Raw genomic sequence first — 23,254 nt, 5'->3', positions numbered from 1 at the left:
CACAGCAGCCGTGGCAGGAAACCTGTCCCTCCCTGCAAAGTCGACCAACAGGAGGGATGCCCACTACTTCCTGCCAGAATCCCTCCTGAAAACATACCCCCACCCCAACACCCCCAAGCCCACCCAGACCCCCTTCCCCCGTACCTTTTTTATGCAGGCTGGCTTGAGGAATACTTACTCCCTCCTGCCGGCAGGCCCGCCTCCACAGAATGTCGGTCCTTCCCCTTCCCAGTGCATCCTGGGATGCACCGAGGAGGGGCTATTTTGCAGTTAAGATCAGTATAGCATATTGCCGCTAAAGGCGATGATCCAATGTATGAAACCAATACAAATATGCGTTTCTGATGACATCAGCACACTAGGCTTTGAAAGATCATGTTTGAAAACTTGACTTACTGTTTGGCGGCATGAAGTGAATGAAAAATTGCTAAATTTCCCTTGAGGTAGCGTATCAAAGAAGCGAAACAGGTGGACTTCTGTTGGGAGAAGGTCTGGACAAGAGGTCATCTGGATGGCCTGTTCTAGTTATTTTGGAGTATATTGAAAATACTTTAGGGGGAATTCACTAAAGTCAACGATCGTCACTAAACCTGACAATCACTGCTAACTGTCACGATTCACTAAACAGCCCACCGTGTGTTTTTCCCCTTGATCGCCCATTTTCCAATCCAGCCATGCAAATTAGTACAACCCCATGCAAAATAGCCAAGCAATTGATTCACTTATATTGCTTGGCTATTTAGCATTGGATTTTACCAATCCTAAAACCCAATTGCTGTAGACCTTTCAGTAACTGTGTTACCAACAGGTCTGCCTGTGGGTTTTTTCCTTTTTTTTTCAATGGTACAGATATTTTGCTTGTATTACACACACAAAATATCTGCCGCATTAAAAAAAAGATAAAAATCCCCCACTGCTGCCAACGCCTTACCCCAATGACAACCAACAATCATGTGCCCCTGACAAACATGGTGACCCACCCTAAAACAAACAGCAGGAGGGATGCCCACTCCCACCTGCCAAGAAAGACCTCCCCCCTCTCCTCCACCCCCCCTCCCCATGAAGAAAAAGGCAGGAGGGATACTCACTCCCTAATGCCACGAAAATGCCCGCTCCCCCCGAAAAGCCTGGAAAAACATCTCCCCGGGGGGCCGCCTCCCCTCTGAAGAAAAAGGCAGGAGGGATGCCCACTCCCTCCTGCCACCAGAGGCTCCCCTCCTTCTCCAGGCCCCCGTGCCCCATACTTTAAAGTTGGGAGCAGGAGGTACTGAAAAGACCTCCTGCTCCTCTTCGCAATGGCACTTGGCCCTAGGCCCTTCCCAGGTGCATCATGTGGGGAGGGGCCTAAGGCCCTGATTGGCTCAAATGTCTCGGGCTTCTTCCTTGGCCTGAGGTATCTAAGCCAATCAGGTACTTCCATAGGAAGGAGCCTAAGGAAGTCCCTGATTAAGGCCTGATTGCACAGTGTTCCTAATTTTCAACAAACTTTCCCACAGCTATCTTCCACACTCCCAGAGCTCATATTTTTCTTTTAATATTCTTCAGAGTTCACATCTTTTCATGTGTGATATGAGAACTGGTCTCAGCCTCTACTTTCTAGTAGTGTACATTCATTTTGAAACCAAATAAAAACAAATCCTTCCAGAATTTTGTTCTGTTGTTGCTGATGTTTTACTACATGCTATCTGTAAACACTACTTACTAAAATAAAAAAATGAACAAAAAATGTAGGGGTCAACATTTAGCCAGCAACACTCAGCATATTGCTGACTACTGCCAGTATTATGCCCAGAAATTCAATGCCAGGCCATGTCCGGGCTCTGGCACTAAATTTCCTGATTTTGAGTCAATGAAACCATAGCCAGTTAAGCGCAATATTCATCACTTATCCGCTATGGCAAATCATATAAAGATAGGACTGATTTTAAGTGGTGACACCAATCAGTTAAGTAGTAAGTGCCACTGAAAATGAGCGGTTAACTCCGAACAAGTGATTTAAACTAGTGTTCTTCCACCGCCTGTCCTCAGAAATTTCCTGCCGGTCCACAGGGCCGGCATGTGCATTGGGTCCAAGACAGTGTTTTACAACCGCTGGTCCGCGGTGCAATCGAAGTGGCGTTATTTTCTGGCCAGCTCCTTCTTCCTCACTGCCCCAATGCACAAACCTGCGAGCATAACACCGAAGATAACACCGGGGGCGGCATAAAATGTCCAGGCGGGAGCAGGCCAGAAGGTAAGGCACAGCATGGAGGGAGGGAGACAACAAAGGTAGGGGGAATGATTTTATTTTTTAATTTAGTGATTGAATTGTGTCAATTTTGAGAATTTACATCTGCTGTCTGTATTTTGCACTGTTCAGGAAAAAATGCATTTGTTTCTTTTTCTCTGGGGTTGTACTGCATGTAGAGTCTTGCATCTTAGGGTTTGTTTGTATATATTAATATATTAGTTTTTGGTTCCGTTTTTGCATAGGGGTTATCTGTGTTCTGATAGGAATAATAATGTTGAGAAGCATACAATGTGCTTTGTGTAGTTTAATTTTGTGGTTAATCATTATATGAAAAATGAATGGAAAAAATAGTGTTACAATTAGTACTATTATGGGGGGAGATTAGGCAGAGATGGGCGGGGTCTGGCCCATGACTTAGCCCAGTATTCTTCAATCGCCAGTCCGCAGACCGGTGCTGGTTCACAAAATAATTATTTTATTTCTGCCGGTCCATAGGTGTAAAAAGTTTGAAGAACACTGATTTAAACAGTCAAAAACTGTTTTTGTCCAGTTAAATCACGTTGAATTTCAAACCCGTAGTTTTTAGACAGCAGATAATTGTTTTGTTTGAAAGGCTGCCTACTCAGCAAATCAAACTGCAACAAGCAAAAAGTAAACAAAAAAAAAAAGTAGCAGGGCTATAGAGCTGGGGATTCACTAAATCCCCTGAAAGCCCTCACCGCACACTACTAGTTAGGACTTAAACACAGCTTTGACAAGTGGGTTTTCAGCCCGGATTTGAATACAGCCAGAGACAGAGCCTGATGTACCAAGTCAGGCAGGTTGTTCCAGGCATACATAAGGTGTGTCCCGTTTTTAGATCCCCTGTCCCGCTGTCCCCACGCACAGCTTCGGGATGCCAAAATGTCCTGTTTTCAGAGACAGAGTCCTGAAGCTGTGCGTGGGGACAATAAGACAGGCGATTGCTTCCCCTCCTTCCTTGCTGCACCAAAGCCATCCAGCCAGCCTGTCTGCCTTCCTCCCTTCAGCGCCGAAGCCTGCCCCCCTCCCCCCATGACCGGCTCCCGCTGCTGCTTCCTGCCCACTGAAGCCTGGCCACACACATCCAGCCTACTTCCCTCCCTGCCGCGCCAAAACCTGCCTGCCTCCCTTCCTCCAGCACCGAAGCCTGCCCCCCCCATCCACCACCGCTGCTGCCCGCTGCAACTAAAGAAAAGGAAGGTCCAGGCGCCGGCCCGCAAACCTTCTTCACAAAATCAATTCTGACGTCGGAGAGGAAGTTCTGGGCCAGCCAATCGCTGCCTGGCTGGCCCGGAACTTCCTCTCCAACGTCAGAATTGACATCAGGAAGATGGTTTGTGGGCCGGTGCCTGGACCTTCCTTTTCTTTAGTTGCAGCAGGCAGCAGCGATGGAAGGGGGGGGTTGAAGTGGCATAGACCAGGCTCCGGCGGGCAGGAAGCATCAGCAGGGGCCGGGCCGGGGGGAGGGTTCGGTGCTGGAAGCAGGCAGGAAGGGTGGCTTTGGCGCGGCAGGGAGGGAGAGAGGCTGGCTGTCTGGCTGGCTTCGGGGGAAGGGGTGGGCAAAGGCTGGAAGGCAGTGAGGGGGACATAGGAAGGAGGGAGGGAGGATGGAAGGAAGGAGAGAAAGAGGCAGAGAAAGGGAAGAGTTGTAAGCAGAAGAAATACTAGAGAGTGAAAGGCCTGGACCAAAGGGGAAAGACAGGAGGCAGATGCAGGACTATGGGAGGTGCCGACAGAGGGGGAGAGACCCTGAGGAAGAGCAGAGAGAGGCAAGATCATAACAGAGGAGGGAGACCTGGAACATAGGTACAAAGGAGAACTGACACTGGGGGTCAATTAGGGGCAATAAGGACATAGGAAGGGGCACTAAAGACATAGGAAGGAGGCACTGGGGGCACTGAGGACATAGGAAGGAGGCACTGAGGGCACTAAGGACATAGGAAAGAAGCATTGAGGGCACTAAGGACATAGGAATGGGCACTAAGGACATAGGAAGGAGGCACTGGGGGGAATAAAGACTTAGGAAAGAAGGAGGGAGGAAATAGAAAGGGACAATTGTTGGGCCTGAGTGCAAAAAGAAATGAAAGAAAGGATGCACAGTCAGAAGGAAACACAACCAGAGACTCGTGAAATCACCAGACAGCAAAGGTAGGAAAAATGATTTTATTTTCAATTTAGTGATCAAAATGTGTCAGTTTTGCGAATTTATATCTTCCTCTCTGTTTATATTTTGCACTATATTTGTCTATTTTTCTATAGTTACTAAGGTGACATTGCATATTTTAAAGTCATCTGCCTTGACATCTTCGAAAAACCCCCAAATACACATGATAATTAACATTTTCTCTGCGTATAGTGTGCTTTGTGTTTTTTATGGTTACCATTATGAATTAAAAAGATATGTGTACTTGAAAAATGAATGGAAGAAATTGGGGGCAGGTTTGGGGGCGAGGCTAGGAAGGGATTGGGGTGGGGCTAGGGCAGGATTGGGGGCAGGACTGACAATTAATAGATGTCCTGTTTTGATGAAAAAAATAAATGGTTACGTTAGGCATACGGCATAGTAAGACAGAAGGGACAGAGTCAGAAGTTGGCAGTAGAGGAGAAAGGTACAGTCAAGAGAGACTTGCCCAACAAATGGAGTTCCTGGGACAGAGTAAAGGGAGAGATGAGAGATATTGTGGAGCTGCAGAGTGAATTCACCTGTAAGGAGTTTGAACTGTATGCAGAAGCGGACAGAGAGCCAGTGAAGCGACTTGAGGAGAGGAGTAATGTGAGCAGAATACAAGGTGTGCAGAAGACTTCTGAAGAGAATGAAGGGGAGAGAGATGGCTTAACGGAAGACCTGCGAGAAGCATGTTGCAGTAATCTAGGCAAGAGGTGATGTGAATGTGGATGAGGGTCTTAGCAGTGTGCTCAGAAAGGAAAGTCTGGATTTTAGTAATGTTATATAGAAAGAAGCAACAAGTTTTGACAGTCTGTTGGATATACAAGGAGAAGGAAAGAGATGAGTCAAAGATGACCCCCAAGGCTGCGAGATGTCGAGACAGAGAGGATGAGAGTGTTATCCAATGAAATAGGAAACAGGGGAAGGGGAGAAGCAGGTTTAAGAAGAAAGATAAGGAGTTCAGTCTTGGCCAGGTTTCATTTTAGATGGTGGTGAGACATCCAGATAGCAATGTCAGCCAGGCAGGCTGAAAATCAATCACCCCTCTCCCCACCCCGATCAGCATCTCCCCTTCCCTCCCTCATCCTACATCACCTACAACTCTCCTCTTGCCAGTGTGGAGGGAACAGGGTGGACTCCTGTGGTCCTGATGGTGTCCATCTCTTCATGGGTCAGCAGGTTTGATTTCCACACGCTGCTTGCCACTAACCTGGAAACTTCTCCTCTGCCGCTTCCCACCCAGGAAGTTGTAACAAAGGGGGTGGGATGTGGCAGAGGGGAGGTTTCCAGGTTAGGGGCAGACAGCATGTGGAAATGCATGCTGCTGCAACTGACCCATGAAAAGAGGGACACAGCCAGGACTGCAGGAGCCCAGCCTATTTCCTCCATGCTGGCACTGGGTTAAGGTGCACTGCTTCTCCTCCTCAACTGCTGGATATAAAACAGAGTCCTAGAGTCAGCCCTGATAGAGTACAAATGCCCATACAGAAATTTACACTTGCTCCATAAAAGGAATATCACAACTCTATTCACTCCACCCAAACTGCATCCTAACACTTATATGCAGATTTTGTAAAAGTAGATGCGTTCTTTCCAATGTATATAATTTTTTAGTACATGTACCCCCTAGTTCAGGGGTGGGCAATGAGGGCCGGAATCCAGTGCATGCAAATAGATCTCATGTAAATAGATCTCCTGACTGGATTCTGGCCCTTGTTGCCCACTCCCTGCCCTAGTTCAAGATGTGTGCCTAGGTGGCTGCCTAGTAGTGTAAGGGACTAAGGCCAGGAGTGAAATTACTCCAGGAGGTTGAATAAGCAGTTCAGACTTTTGTTGTCCTTCATACCTGAATGTAAACCACTTAGGCTATAAGTGGTATATAAATGCTAAAATAAATAAATAAAAATAACTCAGATGACTCCAATATATTTTATCTGCACTAGAGCCTTTACTAAGTGTCTTTTAAAACAGTTCAACATCTAACAGAGGCAAGGTATAACATATAGCAATGCAAATTGATAACAGTAGCAAACTACTGTATTTTAGTCTCTCCCTTACTCCTCTCTAGTATGTTTTCTTAGAAATGCTTTATTCATTTACTTCTAACTTCTGTCACCGAGGTCAACACAGTTATAAAGTTCCTTCCTGCAGGGTGCAGCTTAAATGTACTCTGACAAGATTATCATTGCTGTTTTCATTTACAGATTAGCAGGCACTAGATATACAGTAGCCCTGCAATCAGATTTATTTTATTAGATCAGGGCTTTTCAACCCAGTTCTCAGGGCACATCCGGTCAGTCAAGCTTTCAGAATATCTACAATGAAAATGCACAAGGTCTGCATGCATTGCCTCCATGGTATGCAAATCTCTCTTATGTATAGACATGGTGGATATCCTGAAAACCTAACTGGCTGGGTGTGTCCCAAGCACTGGGTTGAGAGAAGCACTGCTTTAAAGATCTTGTAGTTGTACCGGAAAATCTTGGGAAATCCTGCTGGGTAATAAAGGTGCTATATCTCAGCTTTAGATGTCCTGTGGATCACAAGGATTGTCATCATAATGCCTGATTAGAAATTCACAGCAAAAAGCCAGACTTTCTCCTGTTCTCCCTTTTTTATTAATGGAGCAGAATGGAAAGGAAATAGAGGGAACCCCAAACCCTCTAATCCAGACATGGCAAGGGTCTTGATGCATGCATACTTCCAACTGTCTCCTGGCACACAGGCCCAGATTCTCAAAAAGCTGCCAAATGTTAGTTGCCAACAGGTTCCTAGATTGCAACCACCAGGGTTTTAATTTGTTCTAAATGGTGCAATAATTGATCGCACCATTAAAAAACAATTAAAACTGAATAAAAAAAATTAGGTGACACTAGGCAGCCTCTGGGACTAGTGCCTAGGACCATTGTGCCTAGCATTGCCTAGTGACTTCAAAGTCTGGAAATGGGCATACTTAGGGGCGGCGTCAAGCATTGGCATCACTAGGCAACTAGCCATGATTCAGCAAGGACCATAGGTGCTGGAAATGTAGGCTTGTAAAACTCTGGCCTACATTTCCGGTGCCTACGGTCCTTGGGAACCGTGATTCTGTCAGTAATTGACATGTAGTAGGTGCTTGTTTTGTAGGCACCTGCCATGGCAGGTGCCGCTTACAGAATTAGGGCCACAGTGCTCTATTGATCAGAATGAGAATCTAAGCAGCTTTTAGCCCAAGTGCTTTGTTGGCAAGGCAGCTAGGAATCGCACCTTTTCTTTAAGTTGGTTAGCACAGGAACGCTCAAACCTAAAGCAGTTGTGCTCCTGCTAGGTGTTAAAAATTCTGTCCTTTTGCTTCAGATGTCCCTGAACCACAAGGATTTTGTTTATGGCCAGTGGTGTACCAAGGGGGGAGTGGGAGGGGGCGGTCTGCCCTGGGTGTAGCCTTAGGGGGGGTACACAGCCGGCCAGGTCCGAATCTGGCCAGCTGTGCACCCCCCCCTTAAGGCTGCTGTCGGATAGGAAGTTCAAGCCGGCCAATCGCTGCCTGGCTGGGCGGAACTTCCTCTCCAACAGCAGAATTGACGTCGGGGGAATGCTGGTCAGCCTGATGGTGGGAAGCAGAGAGAGCCTGGGGCAGCCACGGCAGTGGCTTTGGGGCCTGTTTCCCCCGATAGTGGCAGCAGTGGCTTTGTGGAGGGTAGGAAGAAAGAAAGAAAGAAAGAAAGGGGGCAGGCAGGGAGACAGAAGGGAAACAGAAAAAAAGAAAGGGGGCATCAAGAGAGAAAAAAGAAAGAAAGGGCAGGGAGAGAGGAAGAAAAAGTTAGGGGAGGGAATGAGGTCTGGAGGAGAGGAAGCATACAGGCTGAAAGAAGGGAAGAAAGATTGGATGCACAGTCAGAAGATGAAAGTTCAACCAGAGACTCATGAAATCACCAGACAAGGTAGGAAAAATGATTTTATTTTAAATTTAGTGAACAAAATGTCTGAATTTATATATGCTGTCTATATTTTGCACTATGGCCCCCTTTTACTAAACCGCAATAGTGTTTTTTAGCGCAGGGAGCCTATGAGCGTCGAGAGCAGCGCTGGGTATTTAGTGCAGTTCCCTGCACTAAAAACTGCTATTGTGGTTTAATAAAAAGGAAGGGGGGTATATTTGTCTATTTTTGTATGGTTGTTACTGAGGTGACAATGCATAGAGTCATCTGCCTTGACTTCTTTGAAAAAAAACCCAGAATAGGAATGATCATTAACATTTTCTCAGCGTATAGTGTGCTTTGTGTTTTTTAATTTTATTGTTGGTAGATCATTTTGACTTGGTCATTTTAAAGTAGCTCGCAAGCCCAAAAAGTTTGGGCACCCCTGAGCTAGAGCGTTGAAGCTGTGTATTTCTATTTTATCCCCCCTTTTACAAAACTGTGGAGCGTTTTTTAGCGCCAGCCATGGTGGTAGCAGCTCTGATGCTCAGAATTCTATGAGCGTCAGAGCTGTTACCACCGTGGCTAAAATCCATACTACAGTTTTATAAAAGGGGGAGGGGTTAGTTTGTGATGACATATTCCATACTAGGCGAAGGTGTATTCTGTGTTCTGTGTGTTCGAAAGACATGGTTTTCTGTTAGGATTGACGGTGTAGGATTGATCTGTGCTGGTCTGGCTTGTTTAGTTTTATAATGGGTGTATTGATGTACTGCTCACTGCAATATGTAAGATGCTGCCTTTTCCTAGGTACTCATGTGTGACGTGTTGCTTGTTACTAAAAATCATGTTTTTCGTACAGATGGGGGGGAGGGTGCCAAAAAATGATGGGCCCTGGGTGTCACATATGCTAGGTACTAACAACTCAGATGTGTTGGAAACCAATGTATGTGTAAGCAACTCTTCCAATGGGAGACAAATGTGGTCATAAGATATTCTAAATAAAATTATTGCAGAAGCAAAAGAGAAGACAGTATCAAATCTTTATTGCTCTAAAGGAAGGAAAACGCCTCAGAAAGGGCCCTCCCACCTCCACAATGGTGGATCTTAAAGGTGGTTAAGCGATAACCTCATAGGCAAAACCTTCTTAATAAAGTGAGCAATTAAATCATAAACTGTGCTTCACATAAATGCTGAAATAGATAGAGGCAAAACAACCACTTATCTTAGAGCTGATCGGCACACCGACGGAGGCCAGCGTTTCACCGACAGGCTACATCAGGGTGTGACCCGACCGATCAGTCTGCAAAAAATAAAAAGAAAAAACACAGGAACTTAGCAGTTTCACAATGAATTAACTTTTTAATATAACAGAGCTAAAACGTACCTAATCAAGAGCGTATGCAACGCTTCAAAAGTCCAAAAAAATGGCTCCCCTGGGGCGGCTCCAAAGTTACGATTTTTAAATCTACACGGTGGGACACGTCACCACCGGAAGTAAATGAAAAGACAGCTGTGAAGAATCTGACGAACACAGATCTCATCTCCTCAAACAAAAACAAAAACAGGAACACGAACCAACCACAAATGGTCTTGTTGATATGAAATATGTAGTTACAATTATAAATGTAACCACCATATGTTTAAATGTATTTCTCTCTTTCAGTCTTCTGTTGTTCCTGATTTTATGTTTAATTCGTTTATTTGTTGTTTGTATATGTATATTTTACTCTCTCTTTCTTAGTTTCTAACTAGCAAAACCTGATGAATTTAATATAGATCCTATGTAAATAAATTCCTCGCAAATGCTTATCGTTTTCTTACATTGAGTTAGGGAAAAGTTATTACAAATTACTCTAATGTTGTTTTAATAAAACGCACTCCAATCTAATCTCTGGTTCAACCCCATAGGTTCTTCACTGTTGAGTAGATGAATCCAAAATTGCTCTGCTCGCAGTAACTGAGTAGGGCGATTGTTAATTCCTTCTTCTATGTGATCTATAACAAAACAGCGTAGGTCTTCAAAACTGTGATTCTGTTCAAGACAATGTACCACCAGGGGAGCTTGTAGCTTATTGTTATGTAGGCAGCTCTTATGTTCCGTTATGCGCCTTCTAAAAGTTCGTGTGGTTTGTCCTACATAAACCTTTAAACAGGGGCAGAAAATGATATATACTACAAAAGTTGTAGAGCATGAAGTCAGATGTTTAAGCTTATAAATTTTCCTTGTACCTGGATGTACAAAATGTTCTGAAAACTCTGCTGTAATGGCACATGTCAAACATTTCCCACATTTGAAATGTCCTGTTGGTTCAGTACTTGAACCTTTCATTTGAGATGAAACAAAACCAATGGTAGCAGGACTGAGTAATTCTTTCAAATTCTTCTGTCTAGTAAATGCTATGCGAAGATGAGTTCCTATGTGTGTGGGATGTGCTGTCAGAAATTCCCAGTGTTTCCTCAGGATCTTAGAAATCCCATTCATACTCGGAGAATATTGTAGAATACATGTAGCTATATTTTCATCTGTTGTTTTATCTCTAGGAAGAAACAGAAGGTCCCTGTTTAAATACTTTGCTCGCTTATAAGCTTTTCTGAGAATATACTCTGGATAACCCCTAGTTTTTAGCCTCGTGTACAGATGTTTACTTTGTGATTTATAGTCAGATATTTCTGAGCAAAGGCGACGATATCTGAAAAACTGAGATGTAGGGAGGCTGCGTTTAAGCGGCAGAGGATGATTACTCGTAAAATCAAGAAAAGTGTTTCTGTCGGTGGCTTTTCTGAATACTGTGGTATTGATGGTATCCTTGTTCTTGAGAATCGTGACATCCAAAAAAGAAATCTCATGTGGATGGCATGTCATGCTAAATTCTATTCTAGGATGTCTAGAATTAAGCCACGAATGAAAATGATCAAGTTCTTCTCTTGTCCCTGTCCAGACGACGAAAACGTCATCTATAAAACGCAGCCACATTGTCGTCTTATTGGAAAATGGATTACAAACTATCCAACGATTTTCAAAATTCTGCATAAACAGATTAGCTACAGAGGGAGCCATGGTCGCGCCCATGGCTACCCCAGAGACTTGTTGAAAAAATTTCTCTTGAAATTTGAAATAGTTTTTTTCCATGGCAAAGGACATTAATTTAATCACAAAGTCCACAGGAATCCGAGATGTTGGAATGTTATTCAAAAAATCACTAATAATATCAACAGCTTCCGTCTGAGGAATGATAGTATATAAGGACTTTACATCGAAAGTCACTAGGTAAGTGATATCTTTGATATTCTTTAACTCATTCAGTTTGGAAAGAAAATGAGAGGAATCTCTTAGATATGAAAAACCCTTTGATACAAGAGGACGTAAAAAAGTGTCTACAAAAGTGGACAAAGGTTCTAAAATGGAACCGCGGCTTGACACGATGGGACGTCCAGGAGGATTTCTCAAATCCTTATGTATTTTCGGCAAAACATAGAAAACTGGAACCCTTGGTTCAACGATGTTCAAGAAATCGAATTCTTTTTTATTTAAAATCCCTTTATCCAGGGCTTCCAAGGTAAAATCTCTAATTTGAATTGCCAATTGAGAAGTAGGGTCGTCTTGAAGTTCTACATAATCTGTTGGTACTTGTAAAAGTTGTAAAACCATCGTTTTGTAGTGGTCCATATTAAGCACCACCACCGCCCCACCTTTGTCCGCTTTGCAGATCCTGATGTCCTTGTTAGCTTGCAAAATCTTCAAGTTGGTGAACTCGTCCTTGGATAAGTTGTAAGGTTGGTATCTAAAAGTTTTCCTATCACATTGTCTTCTAACATCTCTAGTGACTAACTCCTTATATAGGGTTAAATGTGGACTGGGTGGAGTGGGAAGAACCCATGTCGATTTTCTACGGACAATGGAGTCATCGGAATCCTGAAGGGGAAACTGGGTAAAATATTCCTTTAGATGAAGTTTCCTGAAGAACCTCTCTAGGTCAATCCTCAATTGAAAAGTTTGAAGAGGTTGAACAGGTCAAAGGTTAAACCACGAGACAAAATAGAGAGTTCCGTCTGATTTAGAGGATAAGTGGAAAGATTGAACACTACTTGTTCCTGCCGGTTCTTCCCCTGGTTTGTGCCCTGGTTCCCGGGCGTTTTGTGCTCCGTCCTCTTGGTTTTCCCCGTGTCCCTTGCTGTCCGGATCCTCCCGATTGTCCTTGTTCTAAAAAATCTTCTTCTGAATTAGAAAGAGATCCTCCATCTGAAGGGTCCGAGGACTCAAATTCTTTAGATTTTTGCTTAGATGGATTTGTAAGCCATGGGTATACTTTTTTATTAGTGTAGTCAATCACAGTTTTGAAGACCTACGCTGTTTTGTTATAGATCACATAGAAGAAGGAATTAACAATCGCCCTACTCAGTTACTGCGAGCAGAGCAATTTTGGATTCATCTACTCAACAGTGAAGAACCTATGGGGTTGAACCAGAGATTAGATTGGAGTGCGTTTTATTAAAACAACATTAGAGTAATTTGTAATAACTTTTCCCTAACTCAATGTAAGAAAACGATAAGCATTTGCGAGGAATTTATTTACATAGGATCTATATTAAATTCATCAGGTTTTGCTAGTTAGAAACTAAGAAAGAGAGAGTAAAATATACATATACAAACAACAAATAAACGAATTAAACATAAAATCAGGAACAACAGAAGACTGAAAGAGAGAAATACATTTAAACATATGGTGGTTACATTTATAATTGTAACTACATATTTCATATCAACAAGACCATTTGTGGTTGGTTCGTGTTCCTGTTTTTGTTTTTGTTTGAGGAGATGAGATCTGTGTTCGTCAGATTCTTCACAGCTGTCTTTTCATTTACTTCCGGTGGTGACGTGTCCCACCGTGTAGATTTAAAAATCGTAACTTTGGAGCCGCCCCAGGGGAGCCATTTTTTTGGACTTTTGAAGCGTTGCATACGCTCTTGATTAGGTACGTTTTAGCTCTGTTATATTAAAAAGTTAATTCATTGTGAAACTGCTAAGTTCCTGTGTTTTTTCTTTTTATTTTTTGCAGACTGATCGGTCGGGTCACACCCTGATGTAGCCTGTCGGTGAAACGCTGACCTCCGTCGGTGTGCCGATCAGCTCTAAGATAAGTGGTTGTTTTGCCTCTATCTATTTCAGCATTTATGTGAAGCACAGTTTATGATTTAATTGCTCACTTTATTAAGAAGGTTTTGCCTATGAGGTTATCGCTTAACCACCTTTAAGATCCACCATTGTGGAGGTGGGAGGGCCCTTTCTGAGGCGTTTTCCTTCCTTTAGAGCAATAAAGATTTGATACTGTCTTCTCTTTTGCTTCTGCAATAATTTTATTTAGAATATCTTATGACCACATTTGTCTCCCATTGGAAGAGTTGCTTACACATATGCTAGGTACGCCACTGTTCATGGCATCTGGGTATTGTAAGAAGGTAGCTCAATATCCCATTCTCCTTTCCTGTGATTATCTATGCTGCAGAGGGTCCCTGCTCCTTCAGCAATGCACAAGACAGCAACCTTTCTTGCACATCCCTATCACTGAAATTGTGTCTTTATATGTGCCAGTCTGGATAATTAAGTATGTTTCTGAGTCCTACATTGTTCTGACTTAACTAGAATGTTTTCTTATTTCTCAAGATTTAATGCTAAGAAATGCAAGATCATACATTTGGGCTGCAAAAACCCGAGGGAAGAGTGCAGTTTAGGGGGTGAAGAAGTTTTGTGCATGAAAGAGGGCATAGAAACATAATGGCATATAAAGGCCAAATGGCCTATCCAATCAGCCCATCAGCAATAACCATTATCTCTTTCTCTCTCTAAGAGATTCCACGTGCCTATCCCAGGCTTTCTTGAAATCAGACACAGTCTCTGCCTCCACCACCTCAACCAGGAGTCTGTTCCAGCATCTACCACCCTTTCTGTAAAAAAATATTTCTTTAGATTACTCCTGAGCCTATCACCTATTACTTCATCCTATGTCCTTTCATTCCAGATCTTCCTTTCAAATGAAAGAGACTCGACTTATACACATTTATAGTAAGTGATGATCCTAACCTAACCCTTTATTTATATACCGCGCGAAAGCCTTTCAGTTCAAGGCGGTTTACAGGAAAATGGCTGAGGAGAGTCAGCAAGCTATAGCAATGGAGAGAGGACTGAAAATTGTATAGATTGCACAGAGGGAGGTTAAGCAGGGTTTTATAAGGAGGGAGATAAATAAATAGGTAGGAACGTTCATAGTCTTGGAGCAACAACATGGATTAGAGAGTCAATAGGTCAGGAGTCTTTTCATGGAAAATTTAAGGTGGGTCAACCTATTTGGGGAAGAGGAGTGTTTTTAGGAGCTTTCTGAAGTGCTTGTAAGAAGTTGATGTTCTGACCAGTTGGCTCCATTCAGGATTTTTGGAGGCTGCTTGGTAGGGTAGGAGTCTGTTGATGAATCTCTTATTTGAGGGGAAGGCGAAGAATGATTGAGGTCAAGCAGATCATTTGGGTCCGGTGAATGTGAACCGATTGGTGAGGTAGTTGGGCAGTAGATTGTACAGAGTTTTGTAGGAGAGACATCCAAATTTGAAAAGTACTCAGCTCTCAATTTTCAGCCAATGAAGTTTTGGGTAGAAAGATGTGATGTGATTTAATTTTTCCAGGTTGAATATGAGCCTCACTGCGGTGTTTTGGATGACGCTTAGTTTCCAGAAGTGTTTGTGTAGTCCTGCTAGGTAGATGATGTTGCAGTAATCTAGGATGCTTAGCACTAGTGTTTGGACTAGGAGTTTGAAAGGCGCCTGGTTAAAGCATTTTCTGATGGATCTGAGTTCCCAGAGTATGTTGCATCCTTTGCATGTGACACGGTTGACTTGGGCAGACATGTACAGTTGTATATCTACTGTAGATGGATGCCCAGGATTCTGATTGTGGAAGAGATGGGGAAGTTGGTTCCCCTTAAGGTTATGGAGTTTATTGAAGAATTGGTGGCTGTGGCTAAGAAGAATTTTGTTTTCTCGATATTTAGTTTTAATTTGAAGTGGGACATCCAATTTTCTATTGTAGACAAGATGGTGTCTACTCTATGTATTTCTGTGGCTGTCAGGCACGTGACAGGGAGGATAACTGTAATATCATCAGCATAGCTGTAATGGGAGATGTTTAGATTACTGAGTTGTTCTCCTAGGGAAGCAAGGTAGACGTTGAAGAGCAAGGGTGACAATGGGGAACCTTGTGGGACGCCACAGTCGCTAGTCCATGCCTCAGATAGTGTGTCTCCAATCTTGACTTGGTAGCTGTGAGATTTCAGGAAGCCTTTGAGCCAGTTCAGTACATTTCCTGATAGTCCGTAGGCATCTAGGCAGGATAGTAGCATGTCATGATCTTCAAGGTTGAAAGCGCTGCTGAGGGCCAGTTGGAGGATGAGCGTGTATAGACCCTTGCTTAGTAGATTATATAGATCAGTGATAAGTGATGCAATTACTGTCTCAGTACTGAATGACTGTCTGAAGCTTAATTGAGAGTCATGGAAGAGTTGAAAGTGTAGAGTAACAAGGGAGAGTCTTCTGGTTATAAGCTATTTAAACTGTTTGATTAACCTTTATTATATATATTGTGTTTTTATGTGTTTTTAAGGCCTTTGGGCTTATACTATATTGATATAGATTTGTTTATAGACTTTTCATGAATTTTATGATATCATTACGTTGGTACTTCCGGTTTGATTTTCTTCCTTTTTTATTTTCTTATTTCCTTTTTTTTTGCCCCCACTTTTAATTTGCTCCTTTCCTTTTTTTAGTTCGCTTCTAGTAGAGCATGGCCACTATATTTTAATGTTTATGGCACCGTCCGTCTATTAGGCTTTTTTATGGGACGTCATCATGTTGGACGTGGGGCTATTTAATTCGGCGGTTTTCTCGGCAGCTTTTTTTCGCCGTATGCAGTTCGCAATAGTTGACGTTTTTGTAAAGCGCGATTCAGTAAGTGTTTTTCCTCTTCTTTTTTTATTGTTTTTTTGTTTGTTTGGAGCATTACAATAATAGTGGGGTCCATATCTCTCTCCATTCTGTAAAGATTTGTGGTCCTTGTTTTATATTCATTTTTTAATATTCGCTTGTTTGTTTGCCCTGTTCACTCATTAGCTTGGGTGTTTTAGCTGCACTTTGAATCACAGGTGGGCCCTCTCATGGTGTATTTTATTTATGCCTTTCACTTTGGGTGTTACGAATATTTGATGGTTTGATTTTGGTGCTAGCACCAATAATAGGTATTTAAGTATCAGGTTCAGTGGCCAGACTTTGGGTCTTGATTTTGTTAATTTTGTATTTTAATTTTGTGCTTTAGTTTATTACGTTTTTCACTCATTTAACTATGTTTTTTCTTATTTAATCACTAGTGTGATATCAATTTGGTTCCTGGATGCCATTTTTTGACTCTTATACAGACCTGTGAGGTATGTTTGGTGTATTTGTAACTGGTACTATAGAACATTTATCTCATATATAATGCTTTTGGGCCAATTCAATGAATTGGGTTGGATTGGTATTCAGTATGCATTTTATTTAATCGATATGTATTTTTAATCAACATGTATATTTTTTACATTTATTAACTTGCTAGAAGAGATAAACGATTATACAGATTATATGTATTTTTTAAAAACTTTTATTAACTTTTTAGAAGAGAGGAATTATTATATATCTATTTGTTTTAAATATATTTATTAGTTAATGGCTCTTATAAATTGCAAAGTCACATTTTTTTTAGACATTATGGGGCTCATAATTAAAAAAAAGTCTAAAAAGTGGCCTAAATGGGTACTTGGACGATCAAAAAGCCTGATCGTCCAAGTACCAATAATCAAAGCTGGTTTTACACGTATCTAAAACCAGCTTAGGCCTTTCCCCTGCCTTTAAATGCATAGAGCTAAAAGAGGCGCTTTTAGAGGAGGGGAAAGGGCGGGAGGTGGGCCGACTTAGTCATAGGCATACAGCAGGTATAACTCCTAAAATAGGCCAACGATAACTATAAGCAGAGAAAAATGCTCGACAAGAGATGAAGACTTTAATTCTCAAGAACCCAGAGTTAACCTCCAGAGCAAATCTTGATGGTTAATCTCATAATTGGGCTATCATCGATTGTAGTCTTATTTTCTCTACAAGCTTTATGAATTTATATTTTTTAATTTTAAAATTTTTTAAAATTTTTAACAATTATGTTGTCAGAAATTAGTTATTTATGCTGTAAAAGTGTGGTACTTAGCTCGGGTTAAAGAATACGCCCGGCCAGTTCCTTGCACTAAGTTCGCCGTGATGGAAAATCTCCGTTTCGCTCTAATGAAACTGTTAAGAGCTTCTTCAGAACAGAAAACCACCTAGTCGGGAGAAAAAAACCATGAACTAAAAAATCAAAATTCAGCACTCGTAAAATTGAAATTACAATAACTTGCTGTTCTGAAGAAGCTCTTAACAGTTTCATTAGAGCGAAACGGAGATTTTACGTCACGGCGAACTTAGTGCAAGGAACTGGCGGGGCGTATTCTTTAATCCGAGCTAAGTACCACACTTTTACAGCATAAATAACTCATTTCTGACAACATAATTGTTAAAAAATTTTTAAAATTTTTAAATTAAAAAATATAAATTCATAAAGCTTGTAGAGAAAATAAGACTACAATCGATGATAGCCCAATTATGAGATTAACCATCAAGATTTGCTCTGGAGGTTAATTCTGAGTTTTTGAGAATTAAAGTCTTCATCTCTTGTCGAGCATTTTTCTCTGCTTATAGTTATCGTTGGCCTATTTTAGGAGTTCAAGTAAGGATTCTTACTTTTATTGAGAGAGTTTAGTATACAGCAGGTATAACCAAAAGTTTAGGTAGGTTGTCTAGTTGGCACTTATACGTTTTGACTTAGACCAAGTCAAAACAGGTATAAGTGCTGAAAAAGGGGCCGCTGAGCTGATCGTTGCAGCTCAGCGGCCCCAGAAACCTGCCTACCGCCTACTATCGCTGCAGGAGAGATGGCTCATCTCTCCTGCCGCGATGGTGATCGCCCACCCCCCTCCGAACCATGGCATTTCGGGGTGAGCATCACGGCAGGGTATCTCCCCTGCCAGCGATCCTCACCCCAAAGTGCCGCGGTTCGGAGGGGGGTGGGTGATCACCTTCGTGGCAGGAGAGATGAGCCATCTCTCCTGCAGTGATCAGCCCTACCCCTCGACTACGATCAGGCAGGAGGGAGCCCAAGCCCTCCTGCCCAGCGACACTCCCCCTTCGACTATGATGAGGCAGGAGGGAGCCCAACCCCTCCTTACCAGATGAACCCCCTACCCCCCACCCCCACTAAGATACGGGCAGGAGGGATTTCAGGCTCTCCTGCCCTCGATGCACCCCCTCCCACGATCGCACCCGAACCCCTGATCACCCCCCACCCCCAATCCCCCTCCCTGTACCTGTAAACAATGTCCAGACAGACGGGTGCCAAGCCCGTCCGTCCGGCAGGCCAGCCATCCCACGAAAGGCTGGCCTTAGGGCCTGATTGGCCCAGGTGGCTCAAACCCCGCCCACAGGTGGGGCCTGAGGCACTTGGACTCCCTCCTGCCTGATCATAGTTGAGGGGTGGGGGTGCTGCCGAGCAGGAGGGCTTGGGCTCCCTCCTGCCCAATCTTGTAGGGGGGGTCACGTGGCCAGGAGGGCTTGGGCTCCCTCCTGGCCTGATCGTAATCGCCAGGGGGGGTTTAGAATCATAGTCGGGGGTTCATAATCGCTGGGCTCCCTCTTTACCCGATTATGTCAGGGGGTTTGTCACCGGGGCAAGAGGGCTTGGGCTTCTTCTTGCCCCGATCATAATCGGCAGGGCCAGGAAGGCTTGGGCTCTCTCCTGGCCCAATGTTGTCAGCGGGGGTCACTGGTCTCCGAGGCAGGAGGCCTTTGGCTCCCTCCTACCCCGATCGTTGTAAAGGGGGTGGATTCTGTAACTTGTGTTGTTTTTGACAGACACCGATTACAGAATCCAGCTTTTAGGCAAAGGACTGGCTCCTCCTTCGCCTAAAAGCCCTTGTTTTGGGCATTTGGGACTTATTTAGGTTGATTATATGGTATAAGTTTAGATGTAGTGGCGGTCTGGGCATTTAAACAGCTGAACGTAGAGGCAGGCCATTATCAAAAAAAACCTCCTTTTGGACATTTTTTTTTATAATGGACATTTTCCATGCTTCTACTTTCAATGTTTAAGGCCTTAGGCCAAAAGGGGACTTAGATGGTTTTTTTTTATTATGCCCCTCTATGTATTTTTATGTAATTTCAATATGATATGTATGCGATGGTGCATTTGATCTTACCTATTATATATCTCAACAGTATGTTCTCTTTCCATTTTTCTGTCTTTTTTCCTCTATTTGGCTTTATGATAATTGATTTTTATATGATGTATTTTTATGAGATTTTAATGTGATATGTATGTTATGGTGCATTTTATCTTTTCTATTACATTTCAATAGTATGTTCCCTTTCTATTTTTCTGTCTTTTTTCCTCTATTTGGCTTTATTATAATTGATTTCTGTATGTATATGTTTATATTATCAATTTTATTGTTATAAATTTTTGCTCATTAATATATGTGTCTATGATTGTAGACTCCTGAGGCAGGCCACCGGCCGAAACATGTACATGTCGAGTCGATGTATGTTATAATTGAAGAAATAAAGGAACGTGTAAAATATCTTGAGTTCACCAGTCTCTGTTAGACTTTTCCACTCCTTTGCGTCTGGGAGTTGAAAGTGTTCCAGGTGATTCATCAATTGAATTTGTACTACTCCCTCCATCAGTTTTATGAAAAGTGGAATTAGTGCAATGAGTCTTTAATTGTGAGGCTAAGTGGTACTTTTTTTGTCTTTTATGATGAATCTTTTAACTGGAAATTTTCCTTTCCTGTTAGCCAGAAGTAGAGATCTGCCAGGAACTTATTTGAGGCTTTAGACATTAGAGCAGATGGGCAGGAGTCAATGGGAGAGTATGTTTGAGCATATTTTTTAAATAAGAAGTAAAATTGAGACCAGGTTGGGTTGGCTCCAGATCATGTTGGCTTGGGGTGCAGGAATTCTTGAGTTCAATATTTTTGTGAGGTCGATGGAGTGAAGTTTGTGCTGAGGGAGGCTCTTCCGGTTTGTATTTTGGATTGAAAATGGTGAGCGAGAGTGTTGGCAGAGGGAGGGAGGTTGTGGGAGGGGCTGGTTAGGTTGTTAACTAGTCTAAATAGCTCTTTTGAGTTGAGGCCATTCTGGTTTATTTGGGAGGAATAGGAGTTTTTGCGTTTCTCTTTCAGTTGGAATTTGTATTCTCTTCATTTTTCTCAACATTTCAGTTTGGTGTCTTCTCCTTTACTCTTGATCCATGCACATTCCAGGTGTCTTACATGACGTCTCAGTATTTGCAGCTCTTTGTCAAACCATTTGTCTGATTTCCTTGGGCATTTGAGCTTAAGCCATTTGGGTGCAAGGTGATTTAGAGTGTTGTCGCTGAAAGAATCCCTGGCAGTGTGAAATCATCTGATTGATGGTCGGCAAATTTGGTGTCATATCTGGTCCAGAAGGTGGCCTCATCGATTGGTCTTCTGGTTAAGATTTTAGTTGGAGGTATGGTTTTGTTGGCTTTGGATTGAAGCTAGTTAAGCGTGAATTTGAATATTTAGTGGTCTGACAAGAGTGATTGTTGACAATTGCCTTCTGAGGAGAATATAGGGGGTTGCAGAGGGTATTTGAAAAAAGTGGCAATGAGGTCTAGGTGGTGGCCTTTTATGTGTGTGGAACAGAAAGATGGCCAGGGGTAGTCTAGGTCAGTGTTTTTCAACTTCTTCAAGTCAAGTACCCCCTAAGCCTAACAAATACCAAACAAGTACCCCCACCCAAGCTCTGCCCCAGGTCTTCCCAAACTCCACCCCAGACCCCACCCCCATAATAATAGTACTAATTGTAATGCAATTTCTTCCATCCATTTTTCATATATACACAATATAATCTTAATGCATAATGGTAACCACAAAATTTAAAAAACACAAAGCACACTGTACACAGAGAAAATATTAATTATCATTTATATTTGGGGGGTTTCAAAGAGATCAAGGCAGATGACTTTAAAATATGCAATCAGTAACAACTATAGAAAAATAGACAAATATAGAGCAAAATATAAACAGCAGATATAAATTAACAAAACTGACACATTTTGATCACTAAATTGAAAATTAAATTATTTTTCCTACCTTTGTTATCTGGTGATTTCATGAGTCTCTGCTTGCATTTCCTTCTGACTGTGCATCCAATATTTCTTTCTTTCTGCCTCCTGCATGCTTCCTCTCCTCCAGACCCCATTTCCTTCCCCAACCAACATCTCTCTTTGTCCCTCCATGAGTCCAACTTTTCTTCCTCTCTCCTCCACCCCTATTGGCAATAGGTCTCCCTCTCTCTCTCTCACTGTCCATCTGTTTTGAGAGATCCAAGCATCCTCTCTACTGCCACATCTAACAATTGTCCCTCTCTTATCCCCCGGATCATGTGCAGCATTTTTCACCACTGCCCACCAGCCCCATGTCCCTCTCCAGCACAATGCCACATTTCTCCCTCCATCACTAAGAAGTTGCCTCCGCCTTTCAACCCCTTCAATCTTCCATTTCTACCACCATATCCAACATTTCTCCTTCTATTCCCCATGCATCTCTAACTCACTCCTCTGTCTATGCCCAATTTTCTTTTCTTCCTTTCCCCATGTGCACCATCTCTCACTCACACACTCATGCCCATCAATTCTCCCTTTCTATTCCCTCCCTCCTATGTCTCATGTTTATGCCCCTTCCCTTCCTTCTGTGTCGAGTTCATGCCCCATCCCTGCCTTCCAGCTTTGTCCTCAAATTAAGTTGCACACAGGGGATCCCTGCCTACCCCGCCTGCACCCCCCTCCCCTTAAGCTGACCCATCCACAGAAGCCGCAGGCACTGCTAGGGATCCCTACCTGCCTCATCTGCTCGCAACCCCCCCCCCCTTTGAGGCCAATCCATCCACAGAAGCCGCAGGCACCGCTGGGGATCCCTGCCCGCCCGCTCCCTGCTGAAGCCACTGCTGGGATCTTTCCCTGCCTGCCTGCCCACCCGCCGCACCCCTGAAACCGACCCTGTTACTTTGTTGGAGACAGACTCACTCCATCCTCCTCCAGCAGCAACTCCGTGCAGGGACGGCACATGCAGTGATTCACACACTGCACGTGGCTGGCCCACAAGCCTTCCCTCTGGGGTAGTTTATGAATTTTGGTGTCTTTTTTCTCATTATACCTTTATTATGTAAATTAATATTTATTCAGGTGCTTTAGCTAGAATGTGAGCCTTTTGGACAGATAGGGAAGTTCCAAGCACCTAATATTACTTATTGTAAGCCGCATAGAATTGTTGGATATGCGGACTATAAATATTTAAATAAATAAATAATAAAATCTGAGTTCAAGAAGGTGTGCAACAGGCACATGGGATCTCTTAGAAAGAGATGGAGATAATGGATGCTGTGGATGGGCAGACTAAATGGGCCATTTGGCCTTTATCTGCCATCATGTTTCTATGAGAGATTCAAACATAAGGCACTGTTGCTATTTGGATCTCTATTTTATAGTCAAAGGATGGTTTCTGCTGCCACCAGAGCCATCCCACTGATTATACTGGACAGCATAAGAGCCACTTCTGAAGGTGCTGAGTACAATCAATAATGAGCAAAATCCTTGAGTATGTCAAAGGAGGTGTAATTTCCATTGGGTTTGGCACCTCAATCATTTTGAAAAGTTGGCTCCTATGCTGCATACTCCTATTATTCTATTACTTTCCTTGCTTTCTACCCCTTTCTGGAAAGGCAGGAAGCTAGAGGGTTCACTCAAAGGATACAGCTTGC

At 42.9% G+C, this 23,254-nt stretch overlaps 1 protein-coding gene across 2 annotated transcripts in view; it reads left to right on the top strand.

Annotated features, from left to right (window-relative positions):
• PDZK1 (PDZ domain containing 1) overlaps positions 1 to 23,254 on the top strand; it is a 190,512-nt gene that overhangs the window by 4,522 nt on the left and 162,736 nt on the right. The window contains exon 2 of one of the 2 annotated variants that reach the window (XM_033941090.1): positions 16,723 to 16,779. The exons of the other annotated variant lie outside the window; for it this stretch is intronic. The gene's annotated coding sequence lies outside the window, so the exon portion shown is untranslated. The remainder of the gene's footprint in view (positions 1 to 16,722; positions 16,780 to 23,254) is intronic. 2 annotated transcript variants of the gene reach the window in all.

Source organism: Geotrypetes seraphini, chromosome 4, assembly GCF_902459505.1.
Source record: "Geotrypetes seraphini chromosome 4, aGeoSer1.1, whole genome shotgun sequence".
Taxonomy (NCBI): domain Eukaryota; kingdom Metazoa; phylum Chordata; class Amphibia; order Gymnophiona; family Dermophiidae; genus Geotrypetes; species Geotrypetes seraphini.
The sequence above is the reverse complement of the archived record's forward strand: the minus strand, read 5'-3'. Positions and strand labels throughout refer to the sequence as shown.